Source organism: Tinamus guttatus, unplaced genomic scaffold, assembly GCF_059628265.1.
Source record: "Tinamus guttatus ecotype Peru unplaced genomic scaffold, ASM5962826v1 Tinamus_guttatus_pri_ptg000032l, whole genome shotgun sequence".
In the NCBI taxonomy this organism is placed as follows: domain Eukaryota; kingdom Metazoa; phylum Chordata; class Aves; order Tinamiformes; family Tinamidae; genus Tinamus; species Tinamus guttatus.
The window spans coordinates 685,101-704,873 of NW_028288566.1; the positions used below are offsets into that span (position 1 = coordinate 685,101).

Consider the following 19,773-nt stretch of genomic DNA (forward strand, 5'->3'; position numbering starts at 1 on the left):
TTTTCATTCAGATGAGAACCAGCACTGCCGTCCTCCTCCTGCTTCCCTCTCCTTCACACTGTCCAACATCAAATCTTTGCACTTGATGATCTTGAAGGTCTTTTCCAATCACAATGATGCTAGGATTTGCGAGGCAAGAGAGAAAGTGTTGCTATTAAAAAACACTTCTCTTTTGAGATAATAGCAAAGAATTGCACCATCACGTCAAGATGAACCCAGAGGGCCTTTCCAAGGCTGTGTCGCTTGAGTGTAATTGTTTCATCTTGCTTCTCTAGCAGCAGGGCAGCACTCTTGCACTTTATCCAGGCAATGCCAGGAAGCTGGACACGCTTCCAGCAATGTAGTCTGGAAAATAAATCACATTTCTAAGCAAAGCTGTGATAGGTGGCTATCATCATCACATTCAAATGCAAAAGAGGCAGTAAGATGGAGAAACCACTGGCCTGTTCAAATGGAGAGGGAAGATAATAGCAGGTTTTCAACAACAACAAAAAAGATGAACAAATGAGTTATGAGATAAATAAACCAATTGGAAAACACACAGTGCCTATATCCTCCACAAACTGCTTAAATTGAAGGGGCATGGTTTAATCAGAACCACTGAAAAGGAAAGGCTAGGGTCACAAGTATCAGATTTATCTTGAAGAGTCAACGAAATAGATTTCTCAGTAAAGGGCTTTCGCTTGAAATAGGGAAAAAAAAAAAAAAAAAAAGTTGCAGTATGTCAACTGACCAGTAAGGGGAGTTGGTGCTTAGAGCTTTGAGTCAACCATGCATATGCAGTTTTGGGTGGAGAAAACACAGATAACTGACTCCGAGGTACTTCCATTCAGAAAATTTTGCCAGAGAATGCTAGAGGAGGGTGAACAGAGAGCACTCCATGCAGAAAACCTGCTGTGCCAAAGTAGAGGAATTGAAAGAGAACTACAACAGAAAAAGGCATGTTTTTTGCCCAGAAAAAGGCCTCTCTCTCCCTGCCTCGCTTAATGGAAAAAGTTGTTCAGGAGGAGACAGGCATAGTCAAAAAATGACCTTGCAATATGAAAACCAGAGAGAAATCTCAACCTGCTTCTCAAAATGAAATTCTGATTCCGTTTCCCAGAAAGGACTTGGGCCAATTACTCTGTAGCCTTGAGTAGACATCTACTAGGGTACCAGATGTATCTACTGTGCTACCAGATGCCTGGGAGAAGACTTCAGAGGACAGACAAGGACTAATCCAACGATTTACTACTGAGCCACAGCACTGGGAAAAAATAGGGGGCGGCGAGAGAAGCAACACTCAAAACCTTTCAAAAAAAGTGGGATTTAATGATATTTCACAGTATTTGAAGAAAAAATGTCAGCAGTAGGAACTCATTAAGACTTGCATGGGGAACAGCAGCAAAAATCACTACTGCCTCTATACCCACGCTGGGCTCGTAAACATAAATCAGCTTGTTACTGCCTATGGTGCCGTGGGGAGGAGCACTCCAACAGCTACGTTTTTCTTTCCTTTTAATCTCATTAACCTTGTATTTACTCTGTTGTTGGTGATTACTCAGAACGCTAATAGGCGTACTTTTTGCATACTATTTACCCAATGCTACAACTGCATTTAACTCCGTATATGAAACGGGGCTGGAACATGCCAGGTCTCCCCATGCCTTGGAAAACGGAGGAAGGGAGAGAAAATCCATTTAGCTTATTTCGAAGGTGCTGGGATCATGATTTCTTTAAGAAGAATGACACATAAGTTACCCAAGTGATTCGGAAAACCTATACCATCCCTTCCTTTCTTTGATTTCTGCAGTAATCTAAAGAGGTGGAAGATCAGACAAAAAATCCCCATGAAAGGAAATATTTCCATGTTGGTGCAGATGAAATAACTATTCTGGTCACAACAGGAATTAGCATAATAGTATTCCAGGTGGGGAAAGCAGGCATAGTTTAAGAAAACTATTTCTGCCACCAGACATTTAGAAGGTTTTTTTTATATAAATACAGTTTGTTATGCCTTGAAAAATGAGACCTACACTGACCATCTGTTCCTAGCAGAGAGCGTCCGTCAACGCTTGTTTTGGCCAAAAAGCCTAACTTGATGCCAAGAGGGTTGCAAGCGCGGAATGCCTCGGAACGTAAGGAGCCAGTCAAGGAAGACGAGATCAGCTGTCAGGGCAGGAAGCTGGATGAAAACTGGTTTTACCTCCCGATATCGACGGGTCAAAACACAGAAATAACTGCAGGAGCAGAAGATGCCATCCAGGGGAGAACATCTGGTAAGGTTTGACCTGCAGCCTTTCAGCACACAATGCTCCAGACCTACAAAACATGGGGTTGGTCACCTTCAAGGAGTCCAAGCGATTTGGCAGGGGAGAAAAAGGCAATTTTATTTTCCTTGTCCACAGTACCTCTCAAAGCAATACAATGCATACATATTAAACACGAAAGACCTGTTCCCTTTGATTACAGAGTGTAAATATTATGAGAAAGACAATGAAATATAGCAAATAATTTCCATTTTCTTAGTACCTTTTGTGACTTTGCATACTTCCAACTTGTAATTTGTGTTCAGTCCTGGACAACTAAACAGCATTTGTTGGAATTTTCCCCTCTTTTTCCCCTATGAAACAAAAACCCATCTAGCTAATATGTTGCATAGACAGCCAGACACACAGAGCTGGGACAACCAAGTATCTGCTGGAACTGGAACAGGTCAAGGCACAAAAATCAACACCTATGCTAGATAAGTGGAACAGAAACCTGCACTGAGGGCTCATGCCTAAGAGCTGATCCATGCTTGGAAACCTCCAAATGCAAGCTAGAAAGATGCTTTGTTTTTTCCTGTTCTGCCTGTGATGCTCCGAACTGCATAACTGCCCAAAAACAGCAGGCCAGAACCAGCACTTGTCAACCAGTGGATAAAAGTCACCATAAATCACAAAAAACAGTTATGAGAAACCACACATCTATGTTGCGGAAAAAGAGATTAACTCGGAGTAACCATTTCATGAAGCAGAGTTAGCAGATGACTAAAAAAAATCCCTTATGGTATCCTTTTAATTCATTTTGAAGTAAAAAATAACTAAAATAAGGAACCATTTGATGTGTCCTGTAATGTGTGCAGTCTTTACAGTTTGGCTGGGGAAACCAAAGCGAAATTTGAAGACAGTGGGGGAAGGAAATAGGAACTTCCAAAAACTTCCAAAGGATGAATTTTAATAACTTTCTTCAAGAATGACTGCAGAAGAAACAAGTTTAGGCAACTCGAGTGAAGATACTTTTAGGCTATGCAAAATTAAGGACATGGAAGTATTTCCTTTATACAGTAATAAATCCTCAAATAAGAGGTTAAGTGAACCTTCAAGGTTGAAAAAAAAATGTTTATTTCTAAAAGCAGGAGGAGTGTCTCTACTCAGGACTCTTGCCCATCAGACTTAACATCAAAACCTTATCTCTTGTGGCAGGATAGCTGAAAAAGACAAATCATATGGTATTATATTGGAGTCAGACAGGACAGCAAAGTATGCAGAAGGTGCTCCTTGCTCTGCAATTTCATACCTTAAGAAGAATCTTAGATTTGCTACTTTTCTTTTCTTTGACAAATACAAAATGTCTCCAGTCCCGCAAAAACCAACAGCAAAAGCTTCAATACATGGAGGAGAAAACAAACAAATAAATAAATAAATAATGTCATTAAAAGCTTTAAAGTCTTTAAAGTACAGTATCTGAAGTTGGCTTTCAAAGACAGGGTAAATAACTAAGACCTTTTTAATCTAAGATGGTTGCTCAGCAACCTCTTGTCATGCTACATCGCACAACGCTCTTTCCTTGTTATTTCCCTGGCCAAAGGTTAAAATTCATCTTTGCAGGAGAAATGTCTCCCTACATAAAGAGTGATGAAACACCCACATCTAGCTATCTCAGAAATAATCCATGTCTCCGTCCTGGAAACCTTCCAGGCATCAATACTTACTGTGGTTTCTTAAGGAGGTAGTCTTCAATCTTAGTAATTACTGTACAGTTACACACTAGCATATGAATACAACCACAAAGATTTAGGATTCCTTGTACAAAACCTATTTCTTCCTGCAACACATACCTAAGAAGCATTGATATAAAGTACCACTACACACAGGCTCACACCTACACATGTGCTAAGCAATAAATAGAAATATATCTATACATATTCTATAGCCCATATACCAACATTAAATAGCCTTGTGGTTTGTTTTGAGATTTATTTCTGTTGTTGCCTTTTTTTGCTTTTGAATAAAAATCTATTAGAAAAAATATATTAATGAATGAAAGCATAACACCGAAAACACCTAAATCCATCCCACCTGCTGGAACTGGGAAACAGTCAAGAAATTGTTGCTTTTTGCATAGGGCAGAAGAATGGTCTTTGGAAAATGGCACCCAGCTTGAACCTTACCGCTGTGTGACACAGAGAGAAGTTTATAGTTAAAATACACCCTGAACTGCTGTAGCACCAGGTCTTCAGGAGACTTTATCTGTCTCTCTGACGCACACTGTACCTCTGTGCAGTCGGAATTCCCAGCAAAACATGGAAATCCCTCAAGTCCTGCTGTCGCATCTCCAGGAAACGTGGTCCTTGACTACCTGCATTGCTTTCCATATGTTACTGTTTCAAAAGCACTCAGTCCCCATAATTCACAAAAAGAGCAAAACTAAGTGAGTTATAGAGAGCAATCCTGACAACTATGGTTATCTATCTTCATCTAATCAATTACTCGTGCTATTTGTAAGAACTGTTAGCATTCTCATGATTTATTGCAACTTAACGGGAGGAAAAAAAAAAAAAAAAAAAAGGGTAGAAATCTTGTCTACAGAAATCTCAGATGGAGCATTTCTCCTCCCAATGAAAACATTACCTGTTCAGCACATCGAGTCCCGCATGGAAATTTCAGGATGTTTGTAGCTCCTACTGCAAGAGCCTGTCATCTTCTCTGCAGTGGCCTCGGGTTGAGCTTTTTAAACATGATTTCCTAACAGTTGCCTAAGATTTACGTGCCTGAACAGCTTTGATTCAGAGCCACTGGTTCCTGCCTCTCCAGGTAAAAAAAAAAAAAAAAAGAGAGAGAGAAAAAATAAATGAAAATCAATAAGCATTCCAGTTGCTCAAGATGAGCTAAATGAAGACGCATCCCACCCTGCCAATAGGGATTCAAATCCCTAAATGTGGAAACGTGCATTGCATTTGCAGTATCCTCAACACGGAAACCTGTGTTTCACTTGTGGTGCCCCACAAGAAGCCTCGGTACCAGGCCCAGCTCCCACAGCACTCTATAATCAAGAACTTCCTGGGACGTGCAGCCCTGCGAGGAGGAAAAACAACACTGGAATTATCTATACACACTACGTTGCTCTTGTGACTTCTTTGCTGAACCCCAATCCATCTTCTCCTTATCTCATCCTCCCACCCTTCTCATCCCACGTAACTATCTGTTTTCTTCTCCAACTATCTCATCAGATGATTTCTCACAGCAGGGTCTCTCTTTACACCAGGCACCATACAGGAACGTAATGGGGACGTGGTCTTTGGCTGGCATTAGTACGAACAACTTTACTGTAGGGAGAAATTAATTATAGCCCACCCGTTATTTTCTTTCTTTTAAGTCATTTGGTATATAACTCGCATGATGTCAGTACAAAAACATCATGAGAAAGATTTGGGATGTAAGGGGCGGGTTTTCTTTGTTTCTATGGTTATAAGCAATTTTAATGACCAAGCTAAATAAAAGCTGGCTGAAAGAGAAAGTAGGAAGGAGTGAGGTGGGCGTTTAATTTTGATTGACAAGAGATAGCATAACTAGTTAAGATCTGTCAAATGCCTGCTTAAGATCACAAGCCCTCAGCACGCTGTATTGCCGACAGAATTAGTCTCAATGCGCAACTCTGCAGAAATGTTTCTTACCCAGCAAGATCAGAGTTCAAGATTTCCCAGTTTTCCCACTGAAAGCAGCTGATATCACAGCTACCAAAGGAGAAAGGGTTGAAAGGGTAGGGGGAAAAAAAAAATGTTTTCAATATTTGTGAGATTTTTCACATGTTACCAGGACAGCAGTATCTTAACTTCTGTTCCTGAACAAAATATATATATAAAAGAGTGCTAACTACCACAACAAACACTTTGAAATATATTATTCAACTGCATCACTTTGGAATCATGTTAAATGATGTACAGAGATAGGCTAAGGAACTGATTCTCACCTTATAGGCTATAAGAGAGACCAAAATCAGAAGTTGAGCACAGACTGGAAGGGGAATGACCATGTTGGTTGGCAAGGATGACAGCAACACTAACACAACAGGAAGCGGTGCCGCTCTCTCCAGCATCCCAGCAAAACACAAGGTTGGTGAAAAATAAGAGCTCTGTCACTGCAAACCTTCCCAGGCCACCTCGTGATGAAGGAAGAAAAACAAAGGGGTGACAAAACCACTTAAATTCGGCTGCGGAGATGGGAATCACGACCTTGAGAAGGAAGAGTCAGCAGTGCGATGGAGATAGCGCGAGGTGCAAGGCAGCTCAGCAAGGGCTCTGGCAGGAGCAACGCAGCTTATGTTTAATGCAACAGAGATGCAGGATGCAGCAAAGGACAAACATAAGGAAGATGCAGGATATGCCTGAAACAACTTAGGAAAAGACAAAATGATCTCTGCAGGGCTATACACTCACGGGAGCGCTTTATGGACCACCACTTTTCGAGTTCCCCACGTACTTTTCCTTAATGTCTCAGAGCGCTCTGCTTTATTTATTTATTTATTTATTTCAACTGTTGTTTGACTTTTAAAGTGGGAAGAACAAGGCAGAGGACAGGGTTACGAAGGAAGGAAGTCAACAGCTACTGAAAATGTCTGCCAACAGGAACCACACTTAAACTGTGCAGTTTTGGCAGAGAACACCCTCCAAATTTGATATTTAACAATCTTATGGTGCTGGAACATATAATTAAAGTAAAAGGACACAAGTGAATGCAGGATCAGAATTAAGAACTGATCAATCCAAATGCAGCAAACTCAGGAGAACGTGTTCCCATGAAGTCTCAGCCACCTGTTTCTTCCACACTAGGTCAAAGGAAAGAAAAATTACCGATCATTTTCATTTCCATTCAAGATAACCCGTCTCCAGCGTCTATAAAGTACAGATCTACACTAACATCAACAGCTAAAAATAATAACAATAAAAATTGACCAGAAAGATGTTGCCTAGTTCACTGCTGGTTTCTAGCCTTTTTCTCCAAAAAACGTCCAGTCATTGCAGTATGGAAATGGCAAAAAAAAACACCTAAAAAAGGCATCTCTTTTAGAACCACATTACTCACTCCTCAGGAGTTGGGATAAATGAAATAAGGTTCAGGGCTCAAATACTCTTTCTGACCGGTCATTCAGCCAAGTCCACTGAGCTCTGTCTCTTAAAAACTTTCAATTTGAAAGTAAATACATTAAAGTAGGCCATGCAGATAAATAAACATAGCTGCACTCATGTTTCTGTGAGGATGGAAAGGAGCTGAGTTCCTGCTAGCATGCAGGTGATCAGTCCTGACTCACTATGTAAATCTTTAATCTCATCCTTTAATAACAAGACAAAGAGACACCACAAGGAACAAGCCAAGATCCAGAAGTAGAATTAAGGATAAAACATGAATATGAAGAAAGAATGGGAAAGAGAGAAGACTTATTGGCTCATCTGTCTTCAGCAAATCTAGTCGGTGCTTGTATGTCCTATGGATGACTTTTTGACCAGCCTGCCCAGTGCCATGTCAAGGGTTTACTTCATCTTCCTCCATCAATATTGAAGCAAAATATTTGATTTACTTACCTAAATAAATATATATATATACACACATGTATATTTATATATATATATATATAAATAATATGGGTATGCAGCTATGGAGTGCAACTGGTCTCGGGGAAAAGCAGGAGGGACAGCACCTCTGATAAGGCACCCATGCACATACAGGACTGGTTTTAATAGCTGTGGATTGAAAACCATGAAGTCACTGCTTTAATTCACCTAAGAGATATGCAGATATTTCTGCCTCCTTTCCTGTACTACTGCCATGGACTCAGTAATCAGTAAAATAAACCCAAAGGGAGGGGACCAGAAAAAAAAAATAAAGTGATCTGTATTTTATCCAGTATTCCTTATTGCAAGGTTTCAAACTACTCCAAAAGACTAAGCTGCCTATCAGCAACTTGAAGATAAAAGTCAAAGCAGCACTAAATCAATAGACAGAAGCTCATTTATTACCTGAAAATGTCTCCAAACCTCCCAATCCAACCCTCCGCAGCCATCAGAAAGTCTTCCCTGGACAGTACCCAGGAATCACTTGCAAATGAAATACAACTAGACTTATTGCTTCTGCAATCCTGGAAACTCAAGCTATGGAGATGACGTTATATTTTGTTTTGCCAACGCTCAGCTAATAACTTTTTAAAGGTGCACATGCTTTGCTGTTGCCTTCCAACATTGAATTCCCAGCCCCGCTAAATTCAGAATAAGCAAGATCAGTGTGCCCTCTGGGTGAAATCCCTTGTTGCAATCTTTATTCAAAACACAGTGCTCCGGAGCCTCGAGTGCATTGCCAAACCTCCTTGAGGTTTGTTCTTAAGGCAGCAATTTGCATGTCAACATTTTGCTGCAGAGATTACCCAATATCCCCGCTATTATTTTAATGCTCAGCTGTGGGCGGCTCCCTGATCAGCGCAAAGAAGTTCTCACTAAAAATACCCACCTTCTTCACCGCTTCCTCGTCTGACCACCGCTCACCACCAGTGCTTTTTGCATGGACAGAGCAACAAGCACAAGGCGATCCAGAAAGAGCGGATTTTGCAGCGGCAGAAAGCAGAAGAGCTTTATTTGCGCACAACACACGTGCTTGGGGAACCACGTTAAGAGGTAACAGAGAGGAGGCGAGTTAAGCATCGCAGGGAAACGAATTTAAGATAACTCTGAAAGAAGGTGGAAAGAAACCTTACAGGCGGAATAAGCGGGATCCAGGGAAAACAGGAACATAGCCTGATTAATGCCCCAGAAGGGAGCTCCCGTTCCCCTTTGGCTGCATTGCGCTGATGAAAGCTTCAAACTGCAGGTTCTTCTGTGCCCTCCTACTGCTCGTCCAGTAAACCCTGGTCTCTGAGGTAGTAATTATTTTTGGCAAGACATAAACAGGGCCAGGAAACAAAACCTAAAAAGTGCAGTTATTTATGAGACCCAATGCAGGGAGCCGACTAGCAAATCAGCAAGTACAAGATCACCTTTGTCTACTGAGGGGAGCAACCTTGCAAACTAGTGTGCATGGAAGCAGGCAAAACAACCAGCCTGGATCTGCCCAGGTAGGCAAAGGATGGAAATAGAGCACAATGAACCACCAAAAACATCACCTCGTTCAAGAGCAAGACCTTTCTTGTGGGGCTGGCAGGCTCTGAGATGACAGTTACTCAGTCTCGCAATGACCATGACCACAGGGTCTCAACAGAAGGAATCACAGAATGATTGAGGTTGAAAGGGGCCTCTGGAGATCATCAAGGGCATAGTACAGCAGCCCAGCAAGGATACCAGGTCTGTAAGTCTTCATCTGTGCAAGCTGGTGCAGACAGAGGCAGCCAAGGGGGTACAAGCAAAAAAAGGATGAAAACCATTTATCATCTGAATTGCCTACATCTGAGGAGTTAGGCAACCGCTCCAAATCCGGATGGACCAGACTTTGATATTCCAAAGCAATCTGTTTGCAAAGAGCATGGCTTTATATTCTCACTCTCCTTTCCCCCCCCCGCCCCCCCCGGAAAGAGAAGCACAAAGCCAAGCTCTCTTATCCTGGCATTGTATCCCAGCTGGGCTGAAGAAGCCAGGAGCATCATAAGCCTACGAAGCAACCTCCCCAAAAATAAAAAGCTCCTTCTAGGGGCTTACCATGGGCCAAATAGATGCTAAGGAAGAAATAAGGAGGAAAGAGGCAAGAGTCCCACAGAAAAAAAGGGGACTTCAGGCTACTCGCTGCATCTTTGCTCTGGTTTGGAAGAGGTCTTTGCCATGAGAGCTTCAACAACCACAAGTTATTGAAGGTTTGACTAACCAGGGAAAAGAAACTCATAATAACTATTAAAAACTTGCTGTGGTTGAATGACTATTCCACACTGGCTTCCTATGCTGACTCTTACTTTGCATTAAAAGGACCTATGTGCATTTTAGCTTAATCCACTTTGAAAGGATTTTGAAAGTGGATTAATCTAAATCACATTTTTTGCTAAAACAGTTACCGGGCTCCCATCCTGTAGGCCAGCATTTGCCTGTGACTTGTCCTCAAAAACAAGTTTTTAGGTGATAAAATAGCCCTGGGGCAGAAACTTTTTTAAAATAAGTCACAAAATGGGATCTGAACTCAGAACTCCATTCTCTAAGCATGGGATTATCTGAATTTAATTAATTAAAGGGGGATGACTAACGAGATGTTTCAGGAAGGGAATTAGACCAAGATAGAACAGCAGACCAAGAAACTAAACCAAACTAAAGGTATTTCCATGGGGAGAAACAAGACGTGAAATCTTTTTCATTGCCCCACATCTGGGGTAAGGGAGAAGAAATCCACCTAGAGCTCAAAGCTTTAGAGCTGATAATCTGGAAAATATCCCACTAGCTGCACTGAGACTGTCCATCCACCCTGCTTTTTTTTTTGTATTTAAAGCTGAGTCAGTCATAGCATCCTGTTTTATTGTAATATTTCAGTAATGTTTATACCACTCACTAAGAGGCATTTCAGTGGGGACCAGTTCTGACATTCTGCCAGGATAGCAATCTGTTATATCTTAAAATGAAAAGGATGAAAAAATAATAATAATAAAATAAAGGAACCTGAACCTGTAAGACTTTCCTGTGGTGCAGGGTCACCACACGGCTGTTTGAAAAAACAAGTTGCTAACATGCAATGGACTAAACATAAATTCATATACCATAGCTTTATTTTCTTTTTGCCTTATTTATCATTAGTAAATGTGCTTCTAGCAATGTTTTTTTTTTCATGCTCGCTAGGAGTCTGACTAGTTTTGCAACCCTTACAATGCTGTAAACAGGAAGGCAGTGAGTATTAGCACTCTGGGCACCCTTCCCTGATCATGGCTACGTTTCTTCACCGCTCGCCCCATCCAGCCAGCGTGGGACCCCAAGTGCCAACAGCTCCAGCAACACGCTGCGCTTCGAGGCTGCAACGCTTTCCGACATACCTTCAGTGGAAGAAACCAGGAAACATCCAATTTGTTTCATTATTTATATGTAAACAGACCTCAGCAGATAACAAGCAAAGAAACAAAGATCAGGCACCACAAAAATCTTATTCTGGGGGTATTTTTTACCAAGCATCTGCTTCTGGACACTGCTTGATGAGGAATATTTGATGGGACTCATCAGAGCAGTGACAGTCACAAGTTAAAGATCTGCTGGGGAATACCAGACATATGGCAGAAGACAAAGTGTTTGGGCAAGATAAGGCACATCTCAAGCTATTTAGCAGTATATTTGAACACATGAAAATTAGGTATTTTAAAAGTCTGCAAGTTAAAAATTACTGTCACTGGAAAGCTATTAATGACAGAAGGGATCCTAAATCAATTTATGGGAAGAGAATCAGAACCCGCATTAAGGTCTGGCTCTTTTTTCCTGAGGTTTTGTGCAATAAAGGAAAGCTAAAAAAGATAACTAACTCCCAACAGAAGGATGCAGCCTGTTTGCTACATGGAAGATGTTAAAAAACAGGAACAGAAATTGATCTACGCCTTAATGCATAGCACCTACTCTCCTGGAGCATATGATTTTCTTTCTTTTTAGCCATCTGGGAATATAAAATGAACTACATGGGAGTTAACTCTAGATTGTTATACTAACTACCATAAAAAAGGTTGATTTTATCATTAATAAAGGATCCACAGCAAACCCCACGTGTGTGTACACAGACAGCCCTTTAAGAGGCTGAGCCCCTCGTTTCAGCAGCCAAAATGCACTTTTAATCACTAGAGGGACATAAAAAAGAACTCTTTGCACAAACTGCACCGTAAGCAAATAATCAGCATTATTCCCACTCATAAAGTTAAGCCTATGCTTTGGAAGAGGTAGATTTCGAGTGAAGCAACAGTAAAATTATACAAACTCAAGCCATTGCTGTCTGTGGCTCCCGTTTCCAAGACAGACGAAAGTGCAATAAGAAGCAAACGAAGGAAATTTGTCACATTGGACATTACACCAAACGAGATGTTAGCTAGCAAGTCAGCACCGGTCCATTAGGTTCTCATGGTTTTATCTAACTTTGATACCCCAGAGGGTTGCGCTGCCATCCAGAGGGACCTGGACAGACTGGACAATTGGGCGGTGAAAAACCTCATGCAATTCAACAAGGCCAAGTGCAAGGTCCTGCACCTGGGGAGGAATAACCCCAGACACCAGTACAGGCTGGGGACTGACCTTCTGGAGAGCAGCTCTACGGAGAAAGACCTGGGTGTCATGGTGGATGATAAGTTGACCATGAGGCAGCAGTGTGCCCTCGTGGCCAAGAAGGCCAATGGGATCCTGGGGTGCATTAAGAAGAGCATCTCTAGCAGGTCGAGGGAGGTGATCCTGCCCCGCTACTCAGCCCTGGTGAGGCCGCATCTGGAGTATTGTGTCCAGTTCTGGGCTCCAGAGTACAAGAGGGATGTGGAGCTGCTGGAGAGAGTCCAGCACAGGGCTACGAGGATGATCAGGGGCCTGGAACATCTGCTCTATGAGGAGAGGCTGAGGGAGCTGGGCCTGTTCAGCCTGGAGAAGAGAAGGCTGAGAGGGGATCTAATCAGTGTCTATAAGTACCTCAAGGGAGGCAGTGAGGAGGATGGTGCTGGTCTCTTTCCAGTGGTGGCCACCGACAGAACTAGAGGTAATGGCCACAAACTGAAACACCAAAAGTTCCACATGAACTTAAGGAAAAATTTTTTAACAGTGAGGGTGACAGAGCACTGGAACAGGCTGTCCAGAGAGGTTGTGGAGTCTCCTTCTCTGGAGATCTTCAAAACCCGCTTGGACGCAGTCCTGTGCCACATGCTCTAGGTGACCCTGCGTGTGCAGGGGGGTTGGACTAGATGACCTCTAGAGGTCCCTTCCAACCTTAAGCATTCTATGATTCACATCACAGATGTGCTTCTTCTCCCCCTTTCGTATCTGCAAAAACATAAATATGAGGAATTAAGAGTGTGACATATCTCTGCAGGTGAGGACAAAGTGGTCTCCAATACGAGACGATGCTTGGTGGGTACACATCTGCCCAAATGCTTCTCAGCATTTAGCACAAGCTCAGCTGAAACTGTGCAAGCGCATCCGTTTTGGCCATTGCTTTCTCTGATAAAAGCCCTCCTTTCAGCAGCTAATACGTTTGCTGAACAAGCTTTTCATATTAAAAAATAATTTTAATATCAGCCCATGAAAACTTCAGCTTGTGATTTCACAAGGAGAAGCAGCTGAAGCACCCAAAAATCCTGCCTTTGGAGAGAGCAGCCCACACCAAACAGCACAAGGGGAATAAAGCCTAGGAGATCTGGGCTATTCCAAAAGTTTGGAAGTCACGAGACTTCCAAAGCAGCAGTTGCTCCTCACTGCTGTCTCCCCACATTTCCCTTCCTCACATAGAGGAAACCTCTATTCCTCCAAGCAGGAGAATTACAAGGGGATACATCCCAAACTGTGTGTGGGGGGGGGGGGGGGGGGGGAAGGCAACAACAGGAAATCCCTCAGGAAAAACTAAGTTCCACATTTTACATAAGCAAGGCCTAAGCCCACCTACGATGCAACAGGGCTGAACAAAACACTCTGCAGCTGCCTGTTCCACTCTCCCTTCACTCCAAGTGAAGGATGAAGGAGGAGCGCTCTAAATAAATACATATACACGCTCCTCCATACTTCCTGCTCTCCTTTCATACCTTGTCTCTTCCTAATTTTCCCTCCCATAACTCTCCACAGCACAAACCCTGCTTGGAATAATGTATATCGAGATGAAAGCATGTTCCTTCAGTGCAGAAATAAAGTCCTTGGTGGAAACTCAAAGAACAGAAGACATTTGCTTTAATCTGTTTAGTCACTGTCCTTCCTTTCCCCATACTCGTATTGTGCATTTGTTTGATATAAAAGGGGAAATCTGGAATGAAGGGGCTATATCTTAATGTCCTGCAGAGGCAAACGTACTCACAGAATGAGGATGAAGAGAGTGTTATACAATGAAGAGCATAAAACATTTTGCAGCTATTTTACTACCCTTTTATTTAGCAAAGAGATTACGGAGATATCAAAAAAAACAAATCCAGCCTCAACCAAGATAAGTATTTACTAAAATAAGCGACAGAACAAGGTGACACTTCCACAACAAAACGTGTCTTTTAAAACTGTCCATATGCTTGTGCGACAAATGCCACATCCGACTGGGACTCCATGCAAGGGAAAGGTGCAAAACATCTTGTGGGTTTATTTTTATGTCTGGGCTTCCCCTCCATGGTCTTTGCGATCCCATTAGTTGCTCCACGGCAGTGCCACACGGGGAGCAAACACGTTGTCCATATTCTGACTCCTTCCTAGCTTCCTTCTTTGGGTCTTAATGGCACAGAAAACAGAAAGTTTAATGAGAATCAAATGAAAAACTCACCCCAACCCCTATCTTTCTTTTTGGCTAAACAGTAACTGTATCTTCATCCTCAGAAGAACCAAGCAGCAGATACACTGTACCCGTGCATGGCAACAAAGACATGGCATCTGCCCACTGAATTTCCTGACTAGTGAAAATATAAAGATGGGTTTTAAATAGAAACCTCCTGTAAATGATAAATCAGAGCCATTTAATTCTTCTAAATTATTTCAATTTTACATGCTATCGTTTAAAAAAAAAAAAATCTTATCCTGACTATCTCCCTTGGGCAGAAACATAGCACATTATTAAAAACCACAAATAACGTTTCTGACGTCAAAATGATACATGCTTCCATAGACACAAACCCTTTTTCCGCAGAGCTATAGCACAAATTTCATACTAATTTCTGGGCAACGTCAAGTGATGGGCACTCGTTTTCCTTAATCCCTGCAATACTTAAAACTGCAGCAGGCGGCACCAATCCAAGTTTCTGGTTGGGGCACTGATTTTACAGTAAGTAGAAGTATGCCGAAAAAAAAGAAAAAAAAAAAAGCACACAGTTTGAGTAGGTAATGATATTATGCGAGCACAAGCTTCCTAATATCAACTCCATCTCCAGTATTACCTGCATTAACTATGAAATAGCTAGACCCACTCCAGCGCTTTGGATGATGAGGTCGCTCCCGCTCTTGCTCCACGTCAAACCTGCCAAATCCAAAATATCTGGAGAGTTTCAGACCAAGCAGTTTGCGTCAATGAGATGTGACTTCCGTGGCATCGTGTAGGTCCCCAGTGGGGAGCCCAAATGCCTCCAACGCACAGAAATTACCCGCTGACACTGTTTGCTACCTGCGTGCGAGCCCCGCGCTGGTCCCTCCTCGAAGGGCTCCTGCAGGACCCAGGCGACGAGCATTAAGCCAAAATATGACTTAAGCGACGGTGATGCAGAGCACTGGAGCAGGATCCACCCAAAAGGAGCAGAAATATTTTAACGAGTTTTGTTTTAAGCGTTTAGTGACATCAATTTATGCAGCCCCCTGCGGTGCCAGCAGCCCTCAGAAGGTGCATGAAAATCTGGGTGGAAGTGTTATATCTAGCTCCACCGCCCAAGCTAACTGAAGTGTAGGATGTAAGATAACAAAGATGGGAAAAGGAAATTAGATTTTTTAAGTTCTTTCCATTTTAATCTAGCAAAATGTACTTATGATACAGGCAGGGAATTGAAAGTATTGTTTTTATCTCAATATTATTTACCCTTTCCACACTCACTATTTAAATATCTCTGAAGTCCCAGAAGAACCCACAATTCAAAGCGCACTTTATATATATTTATAAGCAAGGCAGGGGCAAGAAACAGGCACATTCATTTTAATCTTGCCTACTTTTTTTATTAGGTTTTAAGTGTTGAAACATGTACGTGCAAGTTTCTCAAGATACAGAAGAAATTTCTTATTGGTCTCCACCTCATATCACCCTTGGCAGAGGGTCTCCAGCCTGCAGACCAGGCACTGCACCAAAAGACAGACAGCATTAGAGTCTCCCAGAGCAAAAACAACAAGAATTTAAGAACAAGTGAGCGGTCACCAGCCGCATCTGCGGCAATAGTGAAGCCATGGCAGAGGCAACCCAAGGGCATCATACTGCGAAATTCCCCGAAAAGAGACCCAATTTTCCTCTCAAGAGTGGAATGAATCAAGCAGAGCCTGCACATAGTGCTATGTGGTTAATCCTAGATTGGCATACTCTGGGCCAATTTTTAGCCAAGTTTTCAGTCACAAAGCCGAGGCTTGTTGCAATATGCTTGCTGAATATATGAAACACAAACAATAGTTTTCCAGTGTGCGTTTAGTGTATTTGGAAGAATGGAATGAATGGAAGAATTAAAATACATTATTAGGTTTCACAAGTCTTCAGCTTTTTAATATGTGCACTGGGCATTTCAATGGATAGTCAGGAAGCATAGATTTGCCCCCCAAATCCACTCCCCTTCCAGACTCCATACACTAATTGGACCAAAAACCTGGCAGTAGCTTTTAGCAAAAACTTCGGCTCACAAACCCTTTAACATACAGAGACAAAAGAAATTTCGGTGAACTCAGCAAACAACAACTAGAGAAGGCAACGCTTCCCAACTTCAAAAGCAGATTGTTCCCACTCCTGTATTTCCCCCAAAGCACTAATTTTAAGGACATCCTGTTGATGCATGCATGGTGAAACCACCTCAAAACCCTATTCTGTTAATTAGCCTGAAAATAAAGAAATTGTATAGATGCCATTACATTTACACCTGTACCCCGTACAAGGGACACCATGGACCCAGTTTACACACGTACACCCAGTGCAAGGCCACAACAGCCCCAGTTTACACATATACAGTCTGAACAAGGCCACAACAGCCCCCACTTACACAAGTGCAAGGCCCCTAACACGGCCCCTCTGTGTCACACTCACACAGTGACACTGATACACTCATATGCAAGCAGTGACACTGACATGCTCACACTCACGCAGTGACACTGATACCCTCACATACAAGCAGTGACACTGACACCCCCGCACACTCACACGGTGACATTGACACACCCCTCCCCCCCCCCCTTCCCCATAAGGACCGTTGGGGAGGGGGGTTGGGGACAGGGCGGGGCCGTTCGGGGGGGGGGGGCGGTGCGCGCACCTCACCTGCCGCCGGCCGCCGGCACCCAAACATCACGTGACCGCGCCGGCACCGCCCGCACCACGTGGCCCCGCCGCCATTTACCCGCCCCGGCCCGCAGGTGCCGCCGCCGCACTACAACTCCCAGGAGCCACCGCGGCAGCGCCGGGCCGCTCTGCGCACGCGCGACCGGGCATTCGGCGCTGGGGAAGGCGGCCCCGCCCCCCTCGCCTCAGCGCGCAGCCGCCATTTCCTCACGGTGCCTTCGCTGCCAGGGCGGAGTCGGGCTATGGCCTTGAGGCTTCTTCTCGCCCTCTTGCCTCGTCTTGTCCTCCTCTTGTCCACAACCAGGGGCTTAAGAGGGACGCCGGCCGATCCTGGCTCAAGTAAGGTCATGCTAAGCAGCACACTCACAGACATTCTTCCCTCAGGTATTGAGTATTGCCAAGAATGCCGACTCCACTACTTATCCGGGCCACCTTTGCTCAGCTGCCCTCGATGGGGTTTTGTGACAATATTCGTTCTCTGAGAGGGTGTAGAAGTCTAAATGAGCAAAATAATGGCGTTTCGTCCAGCTTTCGGTTTCCTCAGCAGCCAAGGCATTCTTCAGGACTGGAGGTGCTTTTGCTGGCCTGGGTCCTAGATCAAAGAAGATTTTGCTTTTAGGCCACAAAGAGGAGCAAGTGCCGATTGTCGAGTGGTAGGTGAAAACCACCACCTTGGCTGGATAATTCACCTTTAATCTTCAAAAATAGTATTATTCCTTGTGGGAACAGTATAACCTTGCTGCAGAACAAATGGTGTCTTCCCTTGGGGCTTTCGCTGTGCTTAGCATACGTGCTTAGTATGTGATCCGGACACTGATAAAAATCAAGGCATCGTTGCCATTTAAAACACCTTAAAACATAAACCCTAGATTTAGGGATATGTGGTGTCAAAGCAGCTCCACAAAATGAATCAGGCACATGGTGCATTGGGCAGCCCATAGAATAGCTCCGAATCGGGTCATAACTGGGACGAGGGATTGCTTTTTATTTGCCAAGTGACAGCAGCTTGACTTAAGTGGGCTGGCTGTGCTTGCCTTTGCAGAAGGAGTTGTAAAGCAAGGGTTTCCTTGATCGGGCCTCTGAACGGCATTTCATTTTAACAAGGGGTTGACAAGCCAGCTGCCTTTTCAGAAGTGTAATTCTGCACCAAGAGCTCTGCCAAAAAAAAAAAAAAAAAAGTTCTAGAAGGGCTGAGGGGCCACGTAGGCTTCCATAAACCTTCAGGTTTTATGGCACCAAACTACTATCATCAGAGTGGTTTCCCCCATCTTTTGCTGCACTGGTAAATCATTTATCTGTGCAGCCTCTAAAGAAATTCCCGTAGGAAAAAAAGGCCATGAAAAAAGCATTGATACCAAAATACAACTGTCCTGCTCGCCATCTGTGAACTCCCGTGAACCAGTCAGTCTCTTACTGGGTATTTTGCGGGGGTAGAGAGCAGTAGCAAAGTGGGGAGGCGGAGCATATTACCCCTACAAGAAGCATAGATTACACTTTAAAAGCACCGTGTGAAACAGGTAATTTTTGGTACAAATCATACTTGCTTTCAATAGGAGCCTCATGAAAGTAAATAAGAAAAAAATAGATATAAACATGTGGTAGTGTAAGACGCAGACAGAATATTGTAGGGGAGGGATACCATGAAAGTTACAGTAAGGAAACATTGAATGATTCCTTTGATTTGCAGCCTCTGCATCTTGCTGGGTTTGCATTTTGTTCTTGAAGAAATGCAGTTTAATCAATAATTGTGCTATTAATACAACAATAATATTTTGTATTCTCTTGGAAACATTTCTATTCCAAGGACTTCAGAGTTTTACCTACAGTCACATTGTGTGCATTAGGACTGGTCCCTGTTAACACCAGAAGTTTATTGATTATTATACTTTTCAAAATCAGCTCTCTGATGTAGCCAGGTGAGACATCTTGCACTGACTAATTTGACACTTCTCTGAATTGAGGAAATACTTGAGCAGTTAGCAGCTGTTTTCACAGAATCACAGAATGGTTAAGGTTGGAAGGGACCTCTAGAGATCATTTAGTCCAACCCCCTGCTCCAGCAGGGACACCTAGAGCATGTGGCACAGGGTGGCATCCAGGCGGGTTTTGAAGATCTCCAGAGAAGGAGATTTCACAACCTCCCTGGGCAGCCTGTTCCAGGGCTCTGTCACCCTCACAGGAAAGAGGTTCTTCCTCATACAGAGATGGAACTTCCTGTTTTTTAATTTATACCCACTACCCCTTGTCCTGTCGCTGGACGCCACAGACAAGAGTTTGAACCCATCTTCTTTATGCTCTCCGCTCAGGTATTTGTACATATTGATAAAATCTCCTCTCAGTCTTCTCCAGGCTAAACAGGCCCAGCTCGCTTAGTCGTTCCTCATATGATAGATACTCCAGTCCCTTAAATCATCTTGGTCACTCTACACTGGAC

At 43.2% G+C, this 19,773-nt stretch overlaps 1 protein-coding gene across 2 annotated transcripts in view; it reads right to left on the reverse strand.

Annotated features, from left to right (window-relative positions):
• The window catches only part of TSNARE1 (t-SNARE domain containing 1), a 418,229-nt gene extending 400,824 nt beyond the window's left edge, over positions 1-17,405 (reverse strand). Inside the window, exon 1 of one of the 2 annotated variants that reach the window (XM_088531270.1) lies at positions 17,319-17,405. The gene's annotated coding sequence lies outside the window, so the exon portion shown is untranslated. Of the gene's footprint in view, positions 1-17,313 lie in introns of both variants that reach the window. The other variant, XM_088531278.1, reaches the window with a different exon arrangement.
• Positions 17,406-19,773: the final 2,368 nt, after the last annotated feature.